General features: G+C 39.2%; 1 long non-coding RNA gene across 1 annotated transcript; it reads left to right on the top strand.

Moving 5' to 3' along the window:
- The first annotated feature begins 23598 nt into the window (after positions 1-23598).
- LOC106942249 (uncharacterized) lies at positions 23599-24873 on the top strand. The gene is made up of 2 exons (XR_001423585.1): positions 23599-23925; positions 24057-24873. It is a non-coding gene; the product is annotated as an uncharacterized LOC106942249 (long non-coding RNA).
- The last annotated feature ends 354 nt before the right edge of the window (positions 24874-25227 follow it).

The raw sequence follows: 25227 nt of genomic DNA, 5'->3' as shown, positions 1-25227 counted from the left end.
AATTTTACACCATTATCACAAACTTCAGTGAGTTTAAACGAGGTTTTAGAGTCAGAAGTCCACATCTAAACTCATTTGAGAATTTGTGGCAAGATTCACAAACTGATGATCGGAGATTTTCTCCATCCGGTATCACCGATTCTGAGCTATTTTGTAATGAAGAATGGGCAAAAACGTTGGTCTCTTGATGTTTCTACACTTGTTGAAACATACAAAAAGGTGATTTGACAAAGCTTTGATTCAGGGAACACAACATATAATTTCCCCCTCATATTCTTCTGTATTTCTTCTTCTTAAGGTCAGTGAAAGCCTGCACATTTTTTGGAGAACAAATCTTAATGACTTTCATTTCTTTTTCATAGTTACCCACTACTTTACATTACAGTATTTGCCAACCCTGGTCCTCAAAGCACGCTGCCCTGAATGTTCTTCTTCTTGTGGCTGGCAAAACACTAAATGGTGCATTACTGACACCAACTGGTAAGAAATGTTTATACTGTTTTACAGTAACACTTCATCTACTTCAAAATAAATTAATTAATTTATTAATAAATAATAAATTAGTATTAATTAATTTTGATCTACTTCAAAATAAATTAATACCTGCTTCAATTTTAACCAACAGATCTAAAGTGGTTTTGTTTTGTTTAGAATATTATTAAGTTTTATTTGATGGTTTCAGCATCAATAAATTAAACAATTTTAACATTTAAAGGAATTGAAATGTTTATTTTTGTAAAACTTTAAAAAAAAAAAAAAAAGCTTCATAGTTTGATTGTTGTGTTGCCATGGTTACAGTCTGGCGCCATGAGTTTAACCTTTGTGTCTGATCACGGGTTTCCCCAAAAACACATCTCAGCAAATATTAACCAATTATCTCTGATTACTTTAGGCTCCGCCCCCTCTGTCAGATGGGGGTGGAGCCTAACTCTGTTCTCATCAGCAAATGTAGCTTTATGTATCTTTTATTTCCTTCTTCTTCCCATTGGTTCTGCCAATGCAGAAAACTTGGTCGTTTGCTGCTTTAGCAAACCGGATTCAGATGATTAGGAACAACCTGTTAATCAGCCATTGATTGAAGTCATGTGTGCTGAAGCAGGCGGGCGTCTAAAACACAAAGGGCAGTGTGCCTTGAGGACCGGGGTTGAAAAACTGGTCTAAATTCAATTAGACATCATACTCTGCAACTAATTTGTGTAATGTGACAAAAATCTGAGAAGTTCTAACAGATCGCCGCACCCTGCAGATGGAGATCAAACATGTCTGCTGCCATGTTTAGCTTAATTAAACATGTAAATAATCTGCTTAAGGTAAGCCACTAAAGCTTGTGCTCTCTTTTCTAAAAGTGCATTTTCATTCTATTTATAAACAAGTGAGGGAGGGTAATAACCGACATGCTGCAGGTGTGACGGATAGAAACCAGGTGTGTGTGAGTGAAAGGCAAAAAGCCGAGTTAAAATGATTCACTCATTCACTGGACAGTTCACTACAGTAATACCTGCCTCATTCATAAATAGCATAGAACAAGGAAGATAGAAAATGTAAATATTTTGGTTTTCACCAAATTTAAGAGTCTCCTAATTGTGGAGGGAAATTATTTGAAAAGTTCCTAAATAAACAAAAATGTAATTTTATTCTAAAAAGCAATCACTGCGAAGTTTAAGTCACACATTGCTCACCAACATGACGTAAATAACTTTCAGGCAAACTTAATTCAGTTTTGGACATTTGAGTAAAATAATAATTCCCCAAAGTGAAATTATACAAATGCTGTAGACAAAAGTATTTGGTCCCTTAAAGTTTGTTTTTTTGTTTTCTTGTCAAACTTAAATGTTTCTGATCATCAAGCAGTTTTCAGAAATGAGTTAACTTTAATTTAGGTTTGGAAAAACCTCTCCAAACCAACCTGGAACTATCTCGAAACAACAATCACAGTATTTTATTTTAATATCACTATTTTATACAGATCTGTTGCTGCCAAAACTGTAGACTCAACAAATAATTTAAATGGAACCAGTCTGACTGCATGAAGTAGGTGAGAAGATTGGAAATAGTCAATTTAAAAAAATTAAAAAACAAATCAATACTTCAATTATCTATGATTAAACATTTTCTATGCTAAAAATAATTACTGTGGGGAATAAAAATCTATTCACGGGGGGAAAATATAGTTTAAAAAATTATTTTTTTATTTTTTTCAAGAAAAAGATCAAATTTAACAGGAACCTGTTTAGGCATTTCGGGGAAACTTTCACCTCAGTTGCTGTAATATTAGCACTTCTTTGTTTATTTTGTTTTTGTTTGCAATGAAAGCCACTTAATTTATTGAAAAAAGTTAGATATCTGCTAAAATTTCTGGAAACACTTGAGACCTAATGCTTTTCTGTCCAAAATTTGAGAATCTTAAGGTCCATAGCAGATAACTGTAGACATAAAGATCATTGACGGAGACCAACCGGTCTTGGAAAATGCTGCCTCGATCTCCATCTTGGTCTTTGAAGATCCAATCTTTATGACTCACTCACTGTTGCTTCTTATATTTGTCATGCAACCATTGTGAAACGAAAGCTGGTGAGTCCAGTTTAGAGATCGCGTACCCATGTGAGGCTGCATTTGACAACTTAAACTGTTCAGGTTTGTGCTAAAGTAAAGTTGTTCACCAGTTGCTCTGCGAGAAATGGTCAGACAGCTGATCAGGTTTCCGTAACCTTTAAGCTTTGATGACCACACACACTAAATCCTGACGCTAAAGCACAGTAGCGAGGGAAAAAAATGGTTTCAAGGGAAGGAATCAACATTTATTTTAAAAAAAACCCTCTCTGCCATATGCGCTGCTTGTGGGAGAAAACAATGTATTGCATTTACGTCTCATTATATCAATTAATCGTTGCACATCTGTAAGCGTGTATCCTCATTTTGGGGTCTGTTATGTATGTTTGTGTTACAATGGTGCGTTGGTTCTTTGGCACCTGCGCCGCATTACAAAGCTAAAGGCTTGGATAATATGCTGCAGGTGCAGTCCTGGCAAACGGGGAGATGGCAGAGTGCGAGTGTTTGTTTGGAGGGAGGAGGAGAAAGAGGAGGAGGAGGAGGAGGAGGAGGAGGAGGTCACCTGCTGTTGATGGTTGGCACTCAACATTAGAGCAAACGGATGACGTCAACCTAGACCCTCTACCTCCTGCGGACTGCGTGTTCGGAGGACCTTTCATCTCCGGAAACAACACCTCTTCCACAAAGCTGGCCTCACAGAGCCCGACGCAGGAACCGAGGGCTCTTTCTGTCCATCCTGCCTCCCCATCTGCAGCGCTGTCAATAATTATTGAAGGTAATTACGACGCCGATTTGGAGCGTTCTTTTATGGCTGCGTTGGCAGATCTGCAAAGTAAAGATGGGCTGATGGAGGCAGTCACAGGAGAAGCATCTCGGAATGACATCCAATAAGGAGTCGTTCTGGTTTGCAGAAATCTAATTATGGGATGGCTGATCTATAGTCACTGGCACAGCGATGTTATTCCGCCCTGGCACACCGTGTACAGTTGCAGTCGAACCCAGTGATATGGTCATAAATCGCTTGTAGATATTTGCACAGATTGACTTTTTCCTTTAGGGATTGCCATCATCGTGGCTAAGAATAACATAAAACCACCAGCTACAGAAGACACTTTTAAGCTACCTAGCTCTAATGCCCCTAAATAAAATCCACTGCAAACAGTTTCCTTCAGAAGTAGGCCAATTAGTAAACTGTCTCATCTTGAATAATTTAATCTTAAGATTGCAGAAACGCAGGTGTTCTGAAAACATTGGACAGCGTCATGAAGATTCAGTGAAAAAAGATGCGACTGAATGTAAAGTTTTATTCTTTTGCAGATAAACTGTCTGGATCTGTCTTCAAGGGACGGTATTCTTATGTTTCTATGCAAGTTGAAACATTTTTGTGCAAAGTGGTGCCCTCTTTGTGTTGAACAGCGGCTACTGCAGTCAGATTTTCCCATTGGTTACAACAGCATAGCTCGGTTGATGTTTACGTCACATCCTGGTATAAAACCATCTCACTCAGACACATGGTGAGTGAGTCAGAAGTTGGAATAGTGAGCATCGATCGATGGCGTTTCTAAGCTTTGCACATGTGTGACTCATTTGCAATGTGGACACGGAGTAGACTGGATCCGTCTGCAGTGCTCAGGCAGCAGGAGGGGCTCACAGCAGCTGCATGCTCGCTCAGTCAGGACAGTTACTACAGAGAGATTGCTGCTGCTTAACTTGTTACCAGAAAAGTCTCCAACAGCACAGAAAAACAGTTGATAGATTTGTCACTAATTACTTTTTTCTTTTTCAAAAAGACACTAAAGGGTCTGAAAAGTTGCTGAATATAGCAACAGTCATTAAGTTGGTGACAGTAGGTCTCCTCTTCCTGGCCCCGCCCATCAGTGGCTCTTGGCCCCGCCCCTCGGTGGTTCTTGGCCCCGCCCACTTTGGGATTTTTTTTAAAAATCGTCAGTTGCGCTACAAGGGGGTTAGCTGCACTTTAAAGCAAAATCGGATTATGAAACAATATCCTAGAGTTTGAACATCTTAAGAGGTCGGTTCAGTCCATCATCTGACAATAAGATTACTATTATTATTATTACTATCATTACTATTCCAAGATATGAAAGTCTACCTAAATTCGTAGATTAGGTAAGGAGTTTGCTTTGACAAAATGCCTTGTTGAGGTCAGAGGTTAGAGCAGAACGGCAGACTGGTTTGAGATAATGCCTGAAGACTACAGTGGTTGCCATTCCTGTCAGCTAAGAGGTTTGAACGTATGCCAATCGGATCGGAGACCGCTTCAAAAGCAGGAAGCTGACTTTGTTGCAGAGAATTCTGGATAAATGCAACCAAAACAAACACGCGAGTCTACCACTAGCAGGAGTAACGACTTGATGTCTTTTGCTGAAGACAAAAGAAAAATCCTACATCCACAAAAATCTGGTGCCACTTCATTTTTGTTTACATTTTGTGAAGAAGGAAGTTGCGCTCAGTGTCTTCTTCTAGGGTTTTCCTGTCGTTTCCTTCAATGGTTCTTGGTGCAGCGCCTCCACAGGCGAGGAGGGGAATAGGTTTTTCAAATGTTGCATTTTTGGTCCCCAATCTGAACTGAGCCTATGAGCTATAAAAACATCCTAAAGCTGTTCTGTTGGGGAAAGGAGTCCAACCCGGTTCTTTCAGGGTGTCTGTTATACAGCAGGACAGTGTGGCCTTACGTCATTATGAATAGCAGAGTCAGAGGACCTTAAACTGTTGAATTGCACACTCAGCAAAGATGAACACTTAGCGTACTATACCCTTCAGCATCAGAGCTGCTGAATTATAAAGGAGGTGTAATTGAACATGCATCTCTCCTCGGTGGGTCATAGCCTGGTGTAGATTTGCATAAATGCTGTAAAGGCAATGAAGCCGATCGGTAAAGTGAATAACCGTGATTACTTTAGGAAAGCATCTTGATTTTAACAGATTTGCAGAAACGTTTTCCTCCTTTTCCCTGCTAATGACTGAATAGCATTTAAATTATAAGTCTTGAGCGTCTCACCTGCTTGACGTTTTCTCTACTTTCTGCTCTGTTACGGTTTCTGTTAACGACTTCCAGATTACAGCTCGGCTGAAGCGCTCTGGAGGAGAGAGAGGGAGAGAGAGTCTGAAACTGTGACTTAGTCAGATGCTTTTGTACCGTACGTTTGAGGCGAATTTGACGACCGTTTGTGGTTTTTAACACGTTTTCCTTCAATCCTCGTACTCTAGCTCCAAAGTGCACTTGCTCTGCAGCCGTCTGTGTTGTACCATCATCCCACCTCAAACATGTTGTCTGGTAATGAAATGCAACAAAGTGACAAATTTGAAATCCTTGATTTAGAGGAAAGATAGTGTAGGAAGCGCTCAGCATATGGCGCTGCGTCGTCAAACTTGGCAAGAGGCTTAATAATGAAGATTTGCTCTAAATTAAACAAAATCCCTGAAGAAAACAAAAGGAGAGCCGTTGGAAGTACCGGAAGGGGTAACCTTCACTTTTAGGTGCGCAAGGGAGCTAGCAAAACAAGAAAAGGAGACCTTTTTATGTTTAATGCATTTTCTAAGGTTTGTAGCTGCATTTAGAGAACAACCAAACGTACATTGAGCTCTTGGATTGAACGCCTTTCCATATGGCATATGGATCTGGGAACAGATCGAAGGATGAAATGAGGGGGGGGGGAGGAGTCCCATGTGTCTTTTTCTCTTCATTAGATCCCAGAAAAACAAGAAGCGCCGCAGCAGCTTGATTGAAATTAGAGTTGTTAAAGATGTCAAAACGGGTGCGGCTCACTTGGAGGAGCCCCTGACAACATGAACGCGGATGTTCGCAGATCGTTACAGGGCCGCGACAACGCTCTGAAAAACCTGCTTAATTATGTGTAGATTGAAATATTAAGATGTATACATAGACTGCTGCTTGAATTATTTATATTTTGCGTCCAACTGTAAAAGACTTTCTTGTAATTTTTGAAAATGCTGTCTGTTTTTGGATATTCACTGCTTTTTCCTTAATTTTCAGTCCATTATCTGACCTTATTAGATGAACTTTTATGAATCCACTTGAATTCAAGGGATAAACCAGAATCTTGTTTAGCAAAAAGCCAATTTAGAAACTAGATCTTTAGGCTGTTTGCATCTGTTAGAAAGACTCAACTTGTTCCTTTTTTTATTTTTTAACTAATCAAATGAACACCACTTCACAAAGAGGAAAAAAATAGTAATAGATCATGTTCTCTGCTGTCCGGCTTTTATTTTGCTCCCGTATATTTCTTGTTTACTGGCGAAAAGAGAGAACACGAGGAGAGGAAACGGAACAGCTGCATAAACGCTCTTCGCCCATTTCAAAATAAGAGCGTGAAGATAAACTTTCAACTACTTGAAGAGTTAACAGTGGATAACTAAAACTTGAACACAGATATTAAACTTAAATGTCAATTAAAATGGCGCTTTAGAATTTATCTGGAAAAATTAAATCGGGGGAAGCAAAGGGCGCTAAACATTTCCAAAGTTAGGTAAAATGCTGAACAAAACAATTAGCTCCGCTATTAGCTGATTAGCAAATTAGTGAAAGTGTGTCCACCACTGCTAGCCTTTAATTAATGTTAGAAATAATTATATTTACCTGTTGGAAAGGGTCTTTTACTATTGAAGGACAGTCCTGACACTTTTCTGCTCAGCCATTTGGGGTTGAAGAAGCTAATATCTATCGTCTTCCTTTCTTTAGCCAATCACTGCTAAAGAAAATAAATGGTGGTTTTGGATCGGATGCTTTGTCAAGTAGCATTATACCTTGATTTTTCAGCTTCCCAAACTGCAATTTCTTTTATAATTTTTCAGATTAAAAGGCACATTTTCCGCAAATAATTTGTGTATTCACTCATTTATTATTATTTTTTTCGTTCCACAGAACAAATCTGCAAAGACTGAACCGTGAGCATGAGGTGAACATCATGTACCATTAGCGCACAAATGTACATAAAAACATACATGCTATTACTAGTGAGAACTCTTTGAAAGGGAGTCCTCGTTTACCTTTAAACACGTTGTATATGTGCACACATACTCCCCAAACAGTTGGTTTAAAGACTGTTGTGGCACTGTGCTGTAAATCTGTACAATTCATAAAAACCAGAGGAGATGTAGAGAAGCTTTTGGGAGCTAATTTAGTTGATTCTTCTTTCTCAGCCGAACTGTCATGTCACAGTAACGCATACAGTTCAATGTAATCTCCCCGAGTGTCGTCTCTAAACTGATCTCGTTAGCAAACACAGTCGCCTCTTTATGCGTGAAACAGACACGAAGCAGCATTAGCATTCATGATGTTTGCAGGAGCAGTTTGGGGTTGAAACATTCCTCTGCGGTGTGCATGGCTGAAGCCTCAAAACGTCACGATTCAGTGTACTTCTAAACCAACCACTTAGGTTCAATCCATTAATGCCACAGCTCTATTCCAACCACAGAGCCCCCTCTCTCCTCCTGTTGGCCTAAACAAAGTACCTTTTGTACTCGTGTCCTCATTCTTCCCACTACTTGCCTTCAAGACTTCCTACAACTTAAACTAATTTCTCAAAGTAATCCTATAAACATTTTTTTTTTAAATTAATCAGACATCATGACCTGCTGACTTGACTCCACTTATCTGAGTCGTAAATTTGTGCGTGACCTCATTATCCAGATGGACTCTTTCCACCATAGATATCTGAAGTTGCAGTTATTTTAAGCATAAGACTCGGCGTCGGTACATGAGAAGAATACGATTTTTAAAAGTAAATAGAGTTGTCTGCATTTTGCCACATTGCAACCACAAGTTTTAATGAATTTATTGGGGATTTCCCAAGTTGTAAATATATGAAGTAAAGGAAAATTATATCATTTAATGTTTTGCACAAATAAGCAGTTGTGGGCACACTTCTAATAATGTGCTAGTGGCAAAACAAATCTTTCATTTAAGGCTTTAGCATTTTTGCTAACTTTGATAACGTTTAGCGCACTTAGCTTAGCCCAAATAAAAAAAATTTAACTGCTACCTTACTCGGCTGTTTTGTAAGCTTTCAATTGAATAACGTTTGAAATCTGAAGTTTTAGTTGGATTGTTAAAAATTCATGTAGAAGTAATTGTAAAACCTTAGTTTCTTTGTCCAGGTAAAATTCCGTTACCGTGGAAACGGAAGGCCAAAACACAAGGAAAACATTCGCGTTTTGCTGTGGCGTCATCGTGTAAACTGAGCTTAAATCGATTAGAAAGGTTGTAGAACCTGACAAAGTTGTCCTGGGTTCGATTCCTGGTCTCCGGCCTTTTGCTGCATTTCTTCTCCCCCTCTACTTCCTGTCCATTTACTGTACAATAAAGGCTAAAAGAGCCTAAAAATATATTTAAAAAAATAAAGCTAGTTGTGCCTGTCTTACCTGCTTCTGCTGTAATCAGTACATAACCCTAGTGGTGATGAAGAAAACAACAAAAAATGCAGCCAAACCTTGTAGAGACACAACCCAAATAGAGCTGAATAGAAAAGCATGCCACACTTTTAAGATTTTCATTTAATCACAATTTTACATTACATTGAGTTGATTTATTGCACTGAATCCCAGCAAAACACACATGAGTCTGTGGCCTTATTGAGAAAAAATAAGTCAAAACTTTGGGGATATGGATAATTATGGAAGGCGTGGTTCGCTGGGTGTTTCTGTCACCATGTGGGCATCTTTATCCACAAGTCTCTCTCTGATTTAGGCCGATTTGACAGCCCTCAGAGCCCCAACAGGAAATTCCAGCATCCTAACCCCATCCAGGTCTGACAGCTAAACCCCCCTGCCACCTTTTTTTTTTTCTCTCTCTCCACTGAAAAGCACATTAGCGATATTTCTTATCATACCGACAGCATCAATTTGCGCACAGCCTCCCCTTTGACACATTTGCCTTTGCCCCCATGAGAGGAGTGGCCATAAATTCACCGCAAGTGTCGACACCAGTGAAATACGCTGTTGCCTCAATTAGCTGCTCAGATCTTGTGTCAGAGCCATGGAGGACAAGAGAGAGAGAGAGAGAGAGAGAGAGAGACAGGAGTGGTAGGGGGGAAACGATACGCTGCAGCTGAGCTGAAGTCATTTACCTGTGGGGCCTGGTACTGTCTCACCATATCAAGGGCCTTTACACAAACACGCCTCTGGCTCTTTTAAGCAAAATCCCAACCAAAACGCAGGCCTGGGGCCGGGGAATGAACCTCTCTCACTCGGGTCAAAGCCGACATGGAGCAAAGGAGGGCGGGGGGGGAAGTTACAGCTGATGCGGCGTTAGATATTCTCCAAAAAAGCTCGACGGGGAGGAAAAGAAGAGGTTAAGGAGCATTCTGGTGCTGTATCTGCGCTCAGGGGCGTCCTGCGGCCCGGAGGAAGCGGCGTGGGCAGAAAGGGGGCAAGCGTTTCTCCCTGCTACCCCCTAGCCAGCCTCCTCCAACTGCCATCTGATGTGAGGTAACATGTGAGGGCGAGCTTCCATCTGTCCACAGTGTACGGCAGCAGAAGGTGCAGCTAATGAGGCTTGATTTGCTGCTGCACCTGCCTCCAATCTGGGGCGGGGGGGTTGGTGGTGGTGGTAGCTGAGAGAACGAGATTCTGTGTTTTAGTGTGTGTGTGTGTGTGTGTGTGTGTGTGTGTGAGAGCAGGGGATGCTCCATCCCCTTCCCCCCCCCACCCATCTCCCCTTCAAGGTGTAATCATTGGTTAGCGTGTATGGGAGCGCCTGCAGGTTGATGGATCCTGGGAATTCATTAGGAAGAAGGTGAGGCCTTTGGGTTGGAAGGACCTTTTGACCCATCTGCAAACGCGTTAGAAAGCCGGGGACGACTCAAAGGGAGAGGCTCGTCTGTTTTAGACGCCTTTTGTTAAAACCCGACGTTTCAGTGGTTGTGTTGTAGGTTTAGTTGACTCTTCATGAGCCAAAAGTGACGCTTTTCACCAAAAATATATACATGTTGGCAGAGTTTCCATGTTTTTTTTTCTTCCCCGTCCCAGATGTTGTCAGGAAGAAGTGGTGCTCGCATGTTAAATCAGGCATATTTATCCCCCTTCGCTGTTCCCTGTCACAGATACCATTTGACACAAGAGCTCTTCAGAGGCCAGTTATTCCAGGCCATTGAATGCAAAAGCTTCCTCCATCCAGGTTTGTTTTTTATTTTTTTCTTCTCTTTTTCAATCAGTTCCTCGCCTTTTCCTGAATCTACAGGAGGAAAAATCTCAGATTAGCTCTCCAATAAAACCTTCGTGTTTTGGATCGTAATCAGTCAGTCAACCAGAGGAAAAGCGCTTACGCAGCATGATGCTGCAAAAAAAAAAATTAATTATTCCACTAGTCTATCATGCAAAAGTCAAGTTAGCCAAGTTGCTAATTGTCCTCAGCTTTCTTTTGTAGAAAGCAAGTTTAAAACATTAATTGGTTGTAAATATGATTGCAAACACTGAGAAAATTGACGTTATTTAGCCTACATATAACAAATTGACTGGCAGCGTCTTATGTTCTTCATCGCTGCTGCTATAATAACGAAATATGAACTGCAATAAAACAAAAAGCTCGCTGCTCAAAGTCACTTCTCCTATGTGGGATCCTTTTATTCTCCGACTGCCTGCTATGGAAAGATTTGTTGTTTTTAATTAAAATTATTCATCACAGGGTCAGCGCTGTATAAATATACAGAAATTAATTGAAATTGAATTTAGGGGCCAGATCATGCAAAATGTGATCCTTTCTGTAAACTATCAAAGTATTTGATTCTGTTTCTACAAGATAATTATACTCCATTAAGGCTTTAACAGAAGAAATGATTGTCAAAACTTGGAGATTGTTTAATAGAATCTAATTTATTGGATGCTTTCAGATGGATGTCTTTTTTTTTATTTTATAGTGAGCATGTAAAAATGTATAAATCTCAACAGGTTTCTGAGAAAAGTAGTACAATCTGTCTATCTATCTGTTATTATACTTTCTTGAACATATTAAAATAGGTTTATTGGCTACACAAAACATGTTCATTATGTTTTCTTGCACAAAATTATTCTTGGATGGTGAGATTTTAGTCTGGCCGGTTCTGCGAGCAGATGTATATTTATGCAACTGTACATATTTGAAAAGCAGAAGTGGAGCCTCCTGCACAACCAACAACCCCCCCATCAATGCACTCCTTGGATTTCCATAGTTGAGACCGATGTCGGCGTTCCCAAATGCCGCCATTTTGTTTGCTGGACTTTGAATTCAGGTCAACACTAACATAGTATAAAGATCTAAGATTTTTTTTTTTCATAACAAGAGCAATACGACAGTATTATCAGAATAAAGTCTTAATTTTACCAGAATGAAATAGTTATATTAGGAAGAAGTAGTAATCTTGAGCTATGACAATATAAAATAAAATTAATTATCCAAACCTTTTCATTAAAATGACTTTTTTTTCTAGTAAAATTGCGTCTATATTATAACTGTTGTAATTAAACTAAATCTTGTAGCCAGTCTGCTTTCATCAAATCCATTTAACTGCAACTTGCTGAAGGAAAGCCTCCCCACAGCGTAATACTGCCACCACCGTGTTTCACCACCGGACTGCTGTGTTCATGGTGGTAATTTTCTTCCTCTTGTGCCGTTTTGAATGTCGACTAAATATTGTGATTTTCGGTCTTTTGTGAACTTCGTAAACACTTATTCCTCAGATTTTCCCACCTGAGCTGCGGATCTAGTGGCTCCTCCAAAGTTACCATGAGGCGAGTGGCTGATTCTCGGATTAATGCTCTCCTTCCATGCTGTGTGAATGACAGAAAAACTGACCAGACTTGGTGTTTTAAAACAATGCACAACAAAATTCAGATTTCTTTTATTGGTTCTCAAGGATTTAAAAAAAAAAATAGTGTTGATGTGTATTTTGCTGCTAAGCACCATCTTGTGTTTATGTAGCACAACGATCTGCAACCTGTGACTCCGGTTCTACAAGTTGCTTTTTTGGGACTTTCTAAAATGTCTCCTAGTAACTTTAGCTAAAGATAATAAAGACCCAACTCATGGTTTTCCAGAATTACACTAAAAGTGACAGTGACATCTGTTTAGATATATTTTTTCTTGGACACTACAATGCAAATATTAATATTCTGAAGAAAAAATAAATTATCCATGAGGTTTTTGGAAAGTTTTTTATTATTTTAAAACCTACAATTAGAAACAAAATGGTGATTCTTTAAAAGTAACACATTTCCTGTAGTAGATATTTATCAAAAGTTGTAAATTCTGTTTTTTCCAAAGGTGAGGTGACATTTCAAAATGAGTTTTATTTAGCAGAGCAAAAAAAAAAGAAAAAAAAAAGGCACTTGATGTCAAATATAAAACCCTGGTAAAGTGAGGTTTGTGGCTTTGATGCGACAAAATGAAGAAAAGAGAAGTTTTGTCACAGATGAGGAAAATGTTTCCAATAGGCCGTTTTGTGCACATTTCCAGGAATGCATGCAAAGCGTGTGACCTGGCGGGGACAATATATAAAAAAATAAGCTTTATTAATTGCCATCTAATGTCAGCCCATCTCCTCTTCAGAAGCTTAGAAATGCTGCGATGAATCAGAGCTTAGTCACCAAAAGGAATCAGAAGCTGACGGAGAGGAGCATAAATCTGAGCCCGGTGCTGAAATTACGAGCCAGCTCCATGGGAAAAGAGTTTATGCTGCAAATCTGAGAGCGCTGATCATCCCATCGGGCTCATTTGTTTACTTTCAAATTCCCTCTTTTGTGGGTTTGGAATTAGAGCTGTGTTTGTGCTTGCTTTGGCCCGAAGATGGAGGGGCGGAGGGCGAGGGGGGGGAAAATCACTCGAGATGTGATTAAGAAAATTTATACTGCCCTCTTCTGGCAGGAGCGATGATCACCTCTCCGAGTAAATGTAAAACTATTACTGCATTCATCAATGGAGTGCAGTTGAGAATCACTAATGTGCAGCTAAACATGATATAAATCTTCATTTGAGCTTTTTCACAGTAGAGAGAGAGAGGGAGAGGGAGATGTTTCACTATGATCGCATGTCCAGGGGATCAATTTCATATGAGGGAGAAAAACAGGAGAAACAAACTAACTCTAAATCCAGAATTAAAACTAAACAATTGTTTTTTAAAGAGGAGTTTCCTGCTCCGAGCAGGTAATTGTCCGGAGCTTCAATGTCCGATGCGGATCGTTCATTAAAGCCCCGCATAGATCCCATATGTCTGGCCTCTTGTGTGTGATGGTGCTCCAGCCTTTGCGGCTGACGTGAGTCGGATCTTCAGGCAGGTGGCTGGGAGACGGAGGCAGATGGGCCGAGTGTACGCCACCGCCGAAATCTGTGAAGTTCTCTCTTCAGTTTCAAGCTGCACCGATGGGCCCTTGAATTATTACCGGGGCCCCCCTATTCATAATTAGCCCGGGCCTGGTGGGGACCAAAGCCCCACTAATGATGCCTTTGTTGCCGCTGATCTGTGCTGCACAATCAACAAGAGGGAGGGGGGATGCATGACTGAGAGGAGCGGTCCCACATTGAGCGATAACGTGCCTTTAGGGCAGCCTCTCTAAAACAATCACGCATGGTTTCAGCTCTCCCCTCGTTAAAGATGAGTGTTCACATGGGGCGTGAGACTTGGTGTGTGTGTGTGTGTGTGTGTGTGTGAGAAAGAAAAGCTTGTAAGTCTGTAGATATGCCAGTTCCCACAGGCATTATTGGATATCTGGTTTCATAGGCCTGTGGTCTCTGTTTGTTAAAGATGCCTTTAAAAAAAAAAAAAAAAAGCCATTTCAATGACTTAATCAAACTTTCTTTTTCCATCAGAAAGTATTTAAATCACTCCTGAATTTGCATAGGTCTTATTTTTCAAACCCCAAACGGATCCTGAGTTTTACTTTTGATTTACTGACCGTAAAGTGAAAGCAGATCTGGTGTCGGGTTGTGCTTATATTTCTTCACAGTACACAATGTCTCAGCTGGTGACAGCGTGTGCTTGGATGAAAAGGAACTGTTTTAACTTGAAACCAGAGCTCAGGTATGCGCCGACGAAGGCTGAAACATGAGCGGACAAACGGAACAAGAGACTCGTCCTACTCAGAAACGGTTAAATGTATCTGAGTGAGCTGTGTTCAAATGTGTAAATTAACAAAGTGGAGAAAATGGATTTTTATGTGAATGTTAAAGGCAGAAGGGTAATATGGCGCACCTTCCAGGGTGGCAAGAATGCAGGGGCGCCATAAGTATTACGAAAAAAAATAGTGGTTGTCACTACAAAGTTTTGGCACATAACTTTTACTTTTTACTCTTTAATTGCTCATGGATGATGTAGCGCTTCTACATTAGTTCTGATTTGACTGAATCATGGATTGACGTGTAACCGTGGCAACAAGTTACTGTTTTTACACCTGGGAGCTCATGAGTAGCATCTCAAAAGCTCGGATAACACCTGAACTGTGACCCGAATTCCCAGACGAGATGAAAAGCGTAACCAAAGAGCAGAGAGAGGAGGAGGAATAGACACTGATCATATCTCCAACTCCAGCTTTCCGACTGTACACCCAGACAGAGATTTAAAGAGGAGTGGCAAAAGCAAGTGAGGTGGATTAGCAGTGCTTTACAATCATCCTGGACATGATGCTGTAAAATATCATCTCTGGATGATCTTGAGCTGTTGAGATATTATGACAGTCATGAGACCATCCTTCAGCAACAGCCTTCAGTCAGAGGCTTCCTCAGATTTGCTGCGAGACTGACTGCTACCAGAGCTCCTATTTGCCCACAGCATCAGCGATTCTTTGAAGATACTTGGATGACATGAGTTGAAACATTTATTTATCCTTTGAGATAAATAAATACATTTTGAATGCCATTAAATTTTGCTGCTTTTATAAGTCTGTAACTTTCTCCAGTAATTCCCTGTACATTTATATTTGACTGTTCATCCAAAAACATGGATGCTTCCAGGCAAAAATACTATTTCCGTGACTGGCAGAACACAAGACCCTGACCATGAGGACTGAAACTGTGGCTATAAAACAGGAGGAGTAATGTACCAAGTGGCATGCAGACAGTATAAGATTCAAACTGTTTCATAACCCAAAATATCACAGTACCACTTTATGACAGTCCTTAGGGAAAAAAAAAAACCCTCACCTGACAATTGTTAAAATGATAATTTCAAATTTCCTGTAATTTTCATGAGCAGTCGACAGTAAACTAAAATGAACACAGCTAAACTTAGTTGTAGTTTTCACAACCTAATTGTGCAAAACAAGCAAATGCTAGCTTTCATCTGGTTGGGAAGAGCCTGCATTTGTCTCTGTAACGAACATGCCGCTCAGAGCGAGGACGTTGTTTGAGAGCGTTGCTTTTTCACATTGTGAAATCTTTCCAAATGCATCTTTCTATTTTGAAAAGAAGCAAAAGTTCAGTGGTTTTCTTTCAGTCGGCTGACCTGCAGTGCGCAGCAGCAGGGTGGGTCCGCACTGTGTTACTATTGGCTCCATTCAGCTCCAGCTATCTTTTTTTTTTTTTGCATCTCATTAAAAATATACATTATATTAAAAGGAAAAAAGAACTTTTAGCACTTTTGAAATTACTACTTTGATATGAGAACGTAATGAGTGAAAGGTAATACTAACTAGCAAGTAATATTACTATATAAACTAATATTGCTCATTAATACCCAGCATGATATAAAGGTTTCACCAATAATGATAAACACAGAAAATCCAAAATAAATGCTCTATAATTTCTGGGTTTTTATTTGTTCCCAGAGTCTTAAAGAAGTTTATTTATCTAGTTATATTTCTAACTTGGCTTCAGACCTATTGCTGCCTCTAATGACACCCTCATGCTAGTAGTGATGATTATGGCTAAGAATAACCCTTCACCTTATGTTCACTAAATTTATCGGGTTTCCATTTGCTGTGGGTGACGGTTCTTCACCGTCTTAAACGAGCAAATTACTTCTGAAAGTTATTTCTCAATAAATCAGCTAATGAGCTTTTATTATCAATCCATCAGAGCAAATTGCATTTGCGTTCAATACTACCGTAAGTTACAAAACAATCAAATTAATTAAATAGCAACAGCTTTATCTAAAGAATGCAATTGCCTGCGCATGGTTTTTGATTATTGCTGCACTCCACTGGCTTTGGCGCAACAAGTTCACTTTCAAATGAGCTAATCAATGGATTTTGAATGGAAATATTAAGTATTCAGACATTTGCACTATCACTTAAAGCAGTTTCACAGCGAATTATCTTAAAAGTTAATAATTAGACATTTAAAAACAAAAAAATGTCAGTTTATGGAGGAAATATTTAGTGAAGCTTAAAAACGGTGCTCCCTCCAGCTGACTAGCAGCATTACACGTCTGAGCGCCGCGTTTGCAAACTTCTTAGATGATCTGAGAATTATAACTATCTGGATAAAGGTCGTCAAAGGGTTTTGTTTCAGTCTGTGCTTTTGCACATTTCTGCCTGCAAAGATAAATCACTGATGGTAGATTTGAAACATATTGGCCCTTTTTGTTCTCTTTGTTCCGAAATGTATTTATTTTTATTTATTTTGACAGCAATGGTTTCAGACTCATCTTTTAGCTCTGCGCTGCTTTTTTGTTTTTTTTAATCATTATTTTACCATCAATAAAGCTGCTCACATTTCTGTCAGATTTCAGATGCATCCTCCCCCTCAATGTGGCAGCCTTTCTTTATTTAAAACACACAAAAAGCAACCCACTCCCACAAAAAGTGCTGCAGCGAGGAAAGGTCACTCTTAGGTTTGTAAATACCTCTTTGTTCCTCCAGGCCATGATCGGTTCTTCTGCTATCTAAAGAGAAGTTGGTGAAGGCTGTTTAAGGTCTTCCTTTTGTTTCAGAGAATGTTCTTTTTATGCCATTTCACATTCTGTGTTATAGAATGTTTTCTTGAGATTGTGCACTTGAAAAAAATGGCTACTGAAAAGACTTTTTTTTTTTTTTGGCAGCTCCATCACGTTGGCAGCACAGTGGCATCGGCATCCGTCTCTGGGTTCACGGCGGTGAGGAGGGGCTGGAGGAGGGGATGGATTTACTCTTTTCTGCAGGATCAGCCGAACGAAATGTCAGTGAAACGTTCAATCTCTAATGGATCCCAACGTCTCGCTGCGACGATGGCGAGGCTAAGTGCCCCTTTGTTTGCTTCTGAGGAAACGGATCAAGGATAAGGTGTTTGGTTAGTTGGAGGAGTGCGTGGGAGAGCAAAACGCAGCCGAGGACGAGGACTGTTCTGGGAGGGGTTGGGGGGTGCATCCGAGAGTCCAGAAACTTGGCCCGTTTTCAAATTAAAGTGTATTTATGCATTTATTAGTCCGCACTGGCAGCCTGTGTTGAGCAATTGCTCTCCTCCCCCTGGTTAAGTCAGGCTTTGAAGTCGCACATAGATTTTCGATCGATGAATGCAAAAGTAGAGGATGAATGAAAATGTAATTTTTTTTTCACAGACTGAAGGGATATTTCAATGACTTTTAAAAGAGCAAAGGCAATAAGAAACTGGCTATTTTACATACAGATGAGCGTAGGGTCGTCTTCTGAGCTTCAGCAAGACATCAACCAGAACGCCTTCTTCTATATTTTATTAAAAATGTAGAAACTATTTATATATATATATAAATTTAAATGGTGTTAGTACTCTACCATTATATTATATAAACTAGACAGCCATAGCCCACTGCTAAGCATGCATTTGATTTTGTGTTTTTATAAAATACAACGCCTCCTCACTCAAAAAGCTGATTTCTAATAAACCTAAATACTGGAAGAAAATGTTTTGGCATATAAATTAATGTAGGAATGTTGTATGTAGCACTAGGTGGCTGTTTAACCCCATTTCTAATCTTTATTTGAAGCTAGGTGAGAGGGGTTTTTGTTATTTAGCTGCTAATGTGCGTATAAATAAAATATAGTTTTTTGCTGACTATAATCTATGGTATTATTTTTAATTTGATAGAGATTAAGTCGTTTTACATCTAAAATTGGCAAACTTGCTTACGCCCAAAGTGACTCACTAATTAGCATGTTTACCATTACGTTAGCCTTAGCTTCCATTGTGTGTCTTTTTCAATAAATCCCATTATCAAAAAGATGTATTTTTAAAAATTTAATAGTGGGGCAGGAGTGATGACTTGGATGTAATATTTTGCTAAATTCTTTGTAAAACTGACACAATGTTTGCTTAGCATTGCTAAAAAAAAACACTCTTAATGTTTGCTAACTATTTAGTTTAGACCCCGTTAGTTAGCATTGTTAGCATTTAGGTATCTTTGTCATTTGAGTAGTATGAGTATTGCCCAAAACTGATTCATGCCTTATCTACAAAACCCTGAACAGCTCTCCAACTGTAGGTTTGGCTGGTTAGCAATGCTAGCACAGTCTCTAGCATACTAGCTAACTACAGAGAAGGGGGTCTGTTTTGCTTAGAAACATGCTTGTTAAAGCCCTGTTTGGCTGTTTCTAATTAAAATTGTCCCAGATTTTAGGTATTTAATCATGTGAATGAATACTGGGGATTTGTTTTATTTAGCTTTCAATGCTCTCCACATTATATATTGGAGACTAATTAAAATGTGCTACATTTAGTTAGAAGAACCGGTGTGTTTTGTGAGCATTAAATGATGCTTTTATGTAAGGTAACTTGTGTTTGGGATTTAACATAAGCAACTCTTAACTTTCTGTAAGTTTAGCAGTTCTGCAGTCTCTAAAATAGTCACTGGGAGATTTAGACAACCTAAAACCTTTGTTATTTTTTCATTTTTAGATTTTATTTGGGTCTCGTTACCGCTTCCCTGTCATGTNTGTGTGTGTGTGTGAGAAAGAAAAGCTTGTAAGTCTGTAGATATGCCAGTTCCCACAGGCATTATTGGATATCTGGTTTCATAGGCCTGTGGTCTCTGTTTGTTAAAGATGCCTTTAAAAAAAAAAAAAAAAAAAGCCATTTCAATGACTTAATCAAACTTTCTTTTTCCATCAGAAAGTATTTAAATCACTCCTGAATTTGCATAGGTCTTATTTTTCAAACCCCAAACGGATCCTGAGTTTTACTTTTGATTTACTGACCGTAAAGTGAAAGCAGATCTGGTGTCGGGTTGTGCTTATATTTCTTCACAGTACACAATGTCTCAGCTGGTGACAGCGTGTGCTTGGATGAAAAGGAACTGTTTTAACTTGAAACCAGAGCTCAGGTATGCGCCGACGAAGGCTGAAACATGAGCGGACAAACGGAACAAGAGACTCGTCCTACTCAGAAACGGTTAAATGTATCTGAGTGAGCTGTGTTCAAATGTGTAAATTAACAAAGTGGAGAAAATGGATTTTTATGTGAATGTTAAAGGCAGAAGGGTAATATGGCGCACCTTCCAGGGTGGCAAGAATGCAGGGGCGCCATAAGTATTACGAAAAAAAATAGTGGTTGTCACTACAAAGTTTTGGCACATAACTTTTACTTTTTACTCTTTAATTGCTCATGGATGATGTAGCGCTTCTACATTAGTTCTGATTTGACTGAATCATGGATTGACGTGTAACCGTGGCAACAAGTTACTGTTTTTACACCTGGGAGCTCATGAGTAGCATCTCAAAAGCTCGGATAACACCTGAACTGTGACCCGAATTCCCAGACGAGATGAAAAGCGTAACCAAAGAGCAGAGAGAGGAGGAGGAATAGACACTGATCATATCTCCAACTCCAGCTTTCCGACTGTACACCCAGACAGAGATTTAAAGAGGAGTGGCAAAAGCAAGTGAGGTGGATTAGCAGTGCTTTACAATCATCCTGGACATGATGCTGTAAAATATCATCTCTGGATGATCTTGAGCTGTTGAGATATTATGACAGTCATGAGACCATCCTTCAGCAACAGCCTTCAGTCAGAGGCTTCCTCAGATTTGCTGCGAGACTGACTGCTACCAGAGCTCCTATTTGCCCACAGCATCAGCGATTCTTTGAAGATACTTGGATGACATGAGTTGAAACATTTATTTATCCTTTGAGATAAATAAATACATTTTGAATGCCATTAAATTTTGCTGCTTTTATAAGTCTGTAACTTTCTCCAGTAATTCCCTGTACATTTATATTTGACTGTTCATCCAAAAACATGGATGCTTCCAGGCAAAAATACTATTTCCGTGACTGGCAGAACACAAGACCCTGACCATGAGGACTGAAACTGTGGCTATAAAACAGGAGGAGTAATGTACCAAGTGGCATGCAGACAGTATAAGATTCAAACTGTTTCATAACCCAAAATATCACAGTACCACTTTATGACAGTCCTTAGGGAAAAAAAAAAACCCTCACCTGACAATTGTTAAAATGATAATTTCAAATTTCCTGTAATTTTCATGAGCAGTCGACAGTAAACTAAAATGAACACAGCTAAACTTAGTTGTAGTTTTCACAACCTAATTGTGCAAAACAAGCAAATGCTAGCTTTCATCTGGTTGGGAAGAGCCTGCATTTGTCTCTGTAACGAACATGCCGCTCAGAGCGAGGACGTTGTTTGAGAGCGTTGCTTTTTCACATTGTGAAATCTTTCCAAATGCATCTTTCTATTTTGAAAAGAAGCAAAAGTTCAGTGGTTTTCTTTCAGTCGGCTGACCTGCAGTGCGCAGCAGCAGGGTGGGTCCGCACTGTGTTACTATTGGCTCCATTCAGCTCCAGCTATCTTTTTTTTTTTTTGCATCTCATTAAAAATATACATTATATTAAAAGGAAAAAAGAACTTTTAGCACTTTTGAAATTACTACTTTGATATGAGAACGTAATGAGTGAAAGGTAATACTAACTAGCAAGTAATATTACTATATAAACTAATATTGCTCATTAATACCCAGCATGATATAAAGGTTTCACCAATAATGATAAACACAGAAAATCCAAAATAAATGCTCTATAATTTCTGGGTTTTTATTTGTTCCCAGAGTCTTAAAGAAGTTTATTTATCTAGTTATATTTCTAACTTGGCTTCAGACCTATTGCTGCCTCTAATGACACCCTCATGCTAGTAGTGATGATTATGGCTAAGAATAACCCTTCACCTTATGTTCACTAAATTTATCGGGTTTCCATTTGCTGTGGGTGACGGTTCTTCACCGTCTTAAACGAGCAAATTACTTCTGAAAGTTATTTCTCAATAAATCAGCTAATGAGCTTTTATTATCAATCCATCAGAGCAAATTGCATTTGCGTTCAATACTACCGTAAGTTACAAAACAATCAAATTAATTAAATAGCAACAGCTTTATCTAAAGAATGCAATTGCCTGCGCATGGTTTTTGATTATTGCTGCACTCCACTGGCTTTGGCGCAACAAGTTCACTTTCAAATGAGCTAATCAATGGATTTTGAATGGAAATATTAAGTATTCAGACATTTGCACTATCACTTAAAGCAGTTTCACAGCGAATTATCTTAAAAGTTAATAATTAGACATTTAAAAACAAAAAAATGTCAGTTTATGGAGGAAATATTTAGTGAAGCTTAAAAACGGTGCTCCCTCCAGCTGACTAGCAGCATTACACGTCTGAGCGCCGCGTTTGCAAACTTCTTAGATGATCTGAGAATTATAACTATCTGGATAAAGGTCGTCAAAGGGTTTTGTTTCAGTCTGTGCTTTTGCACATTTCTGCCTGCAAAGATAAATCACTGATGGTAGATTTGAAACATATTGGCCCTTTTTGTTCTCTTTGTTCCGAAATGTATTTATTTTTATTTATTTTGACAGCAATGGTTTCAGACTCATCTTTTAGCTCTGCGCTGCTTTTTTGTTTTTTTTAATCATTATTTTACCATCAATAAAGCTGCTCACATTTCTGTCAGATTTCAGATGCATCCTCCCCCTCAATGTGGCAGCCTTTCTTTATTTAAAACACACAAAAAGCAACCCACTCCCACAAAAAGTGCTGCAGCGAGGAAAGGTCACTCTTAGGTTTGTAAATACCTCTTTGTTCCTCCAGGCCATGATCGGTTCTTCTGCTATCTAAAGAGAAGTTGGTGAAGGCTGTTTAAGGTCTTCCTTTTGTTTCAGAGAATGTTCTTTTTATGCCATTTCACATTCTGTGTTATAGAATGTTTTCTTGAGATTGTGCACTTGAAAAAAATGGCTACTGAAAAGACTTTTTTTTTTTTTTGGCAGCTCCATCACGTTGGCAGCACAGTGGCATCGGCATCCGTCTCTGGGTTCACGGCGGTGAGGAGGGGCTGGAGGAGGGGATGGATTTACTCTTTTCTGCAGGATCAGCCGAACGAAATGTCAGTGAAACGTTCAATCTCTAATGGATCCCAACGTCTCGCTGCGACGATGGCGAGGCTAAGTGCCCCTTTGTTTGCTTCTGAGGAAACGGATCAAGGATAAGGTGTTTGGTTAGTTGGAGGAGTGCGTGGGAGAGCAAAACGCAGCCGAGGACGAGGACTGTTCTGGGAGGGGTTGGGGGGTGCATCCGAGAGTCCAGAAACTTGGCCCGTTTTCAAATTAAAGTGTATTTATGCATTTATTAGTCCGCACTGGCAGCCTGTGTTGAGCAATTGCTCTCCTCCCCCTGGTTAAGTCAGGCTTTGAAGTCGCACATAGATTTTCGATCGATGAATGCAAAAGTAGAGGATGAATGAAAATGTAATTTTTTTTTCACAGACTGAAGGGATATTTCAATGACTTTTAAAAGAGCAAAGGCAATAAGAAACTGGCTATTTTACATACAGATGAGCGTAGGGTCGTCTTCTGAGCTTCAGCAAGACATCAACCAGAACGCCTTCTTCTATATTTTATTAAAAATGTAGAAACTATTTATATATATATATAAATTTAAATGGTGTTAGTACTCTACCATTATATTATATAAACTAGACAGCCATAGCCCACTGCTAAGCATGCATTTGATTTTGTGTTTTTATAAAATACAACGCCTCCTCACTCAAAAAGCTGATTTCTAATAAACCTAAATACTGGAAGAAAATGTTTTGGCATATAAATTAATGTAGGAATGTTGTATGTAGCACTAGGTGGCTGTTTAACCCCATTTCTAATCTTTATTTGAAGCTAGGTGAGAGGGGTTTTTGTTATTTAGCTGCTAATGTGCGTATAAATAAAATATAGTTTTTTGCTGACTATAATCTATGGTATTATTTTTAATTTGATAGAGATTAAGTCGTTTTACATCTAAAATTGGCAAACTTGCTTACGCCCAAAGTGACTCACTAATTAGCATGTTTACCATTACGTTAGCCTTAGCTTCCATTGTGTGTCTTTTTCAATAAATCCCATTATCAAAAAGATGTATTTTTAAAAATTTAATAGTGGGGCAGGAGTGATGACTTGGATGTAATATTTTGCTAAATTCTTTGTAAAACTGACACAATGTTTGCTTAGCATTGCTAAAAAAAAACACTCTTAATGTTTGCTAACTATTTAGTTTAGACCCCGTTAGTTAGCATTGTTAGCATTTAGGTATCTTTGTCATTTGAGTAGTATGAGTATTGCCCAAAACTGATTCATGCCTTATCTACAAAACCCTGAACAGCTCTCCAACTGTAGGTTTGGCTGGTTAGCAATGCTAGCACAGTCTCTAGCATACTAGCTAACTACAGAGAAGGGGGTCTGTTTTGCTTAGAAACATGCTTGTTAAAGCCCTGTTTGGCTGTTTCTAATTAAAATTGTCCCAGATTTTAGGTATTTAATCATGTGAATGAATACTGGGGATTTGTTTTATTTAGCTTTCAATGCTCTCCACATTATATATTGGAGACTAATTAAAATGTGCTACATTTAGTTAGAAGAACCGGTGTGTTTTGTGAGCATTAAATGATGCTTTTATGTAAGGTAACTTGTGTTTGGGATTTAACATAAGCAACTCTTAACTTTCTGTAAGTTTAGCAGTTCTGCAGTCTCTAAAATAGTCACTGGGAGATTTAGACAACCTAAAACCTTTGTTATTTTTTCATTTTTAGATTTTATTTGGGTCTCGTTACCGCTTCCCTGTCATGTCGTCCAGGTCATGTGGTCTACTGTTTCAGCCTTTTGGAAAGCGTCTCGTTTGAAGCCGATTGTTAAGATGTTGTGACAGTTGTGTGAACCCTGTGAAATTAACAATGTCTTAGCGGCACAGCTCACTGATTGCATTGAGACTAAGATGTAGGAAGTCAGCTGTGGAGAAGCCCTTCATATATATATTTTTTTTCTTGTGGGGTTGGGGCTTGTAGGAGAGGCTGTTTGCTGGGAATTGTTTGAAACCCTGTTGTCTCATAGATCAGATCAAAGAGCACTCAGTGAGGCAATAAACTGGTGAAAAGAGTACATTGCTTGGATTTGCAGGATTGCTTTTGATCTTTTTTTTTATCACAAAATTCTCTCAGCTTTTCATGATATCGGTTCAGTTTCAGATCCATCTTCTCAGGCTTTTTTATGCTGCCAGTAAAGCACACACATCGAAATCTGAAAATTCATAATGTGAAATGTTATCCTTTTTGTTTCCATACACACAGCTTCTGTTTAGCCAGCCTCTGCTGCAGCTAGCAGTTGAGACTCCTCCACTTCTTCCCGTTTCATCCCATCCAGGTGCACAGCGGGAACGCTGCCATGTACGTCCCTCGGTGCACGACAGTGCAGCACAGCTGTGGAAGCCACCTAAAATTTGATTCCTCTCGCC

Source organism: Poecilia latipinna, unplaced genomic scaffold (assembly GCF_001443285.1).
Source record: "Poecilia latipinna isolate Pla-1442-1.1 unplaced genomic scaffold, P_latipinna-1.0 Scaffold4143, whole genome shotgun sequence".
Classification (NCBI taxonomy): Eukaryota; Metazoa; Chordata; class Actinopteri; order Cyprinodontiformes; family Poeciliidae; genus Poecilia; species Poecilia latipinna.
This window is presented reverse-complemented; position numbering and strand designations above follow the sequence as displayed.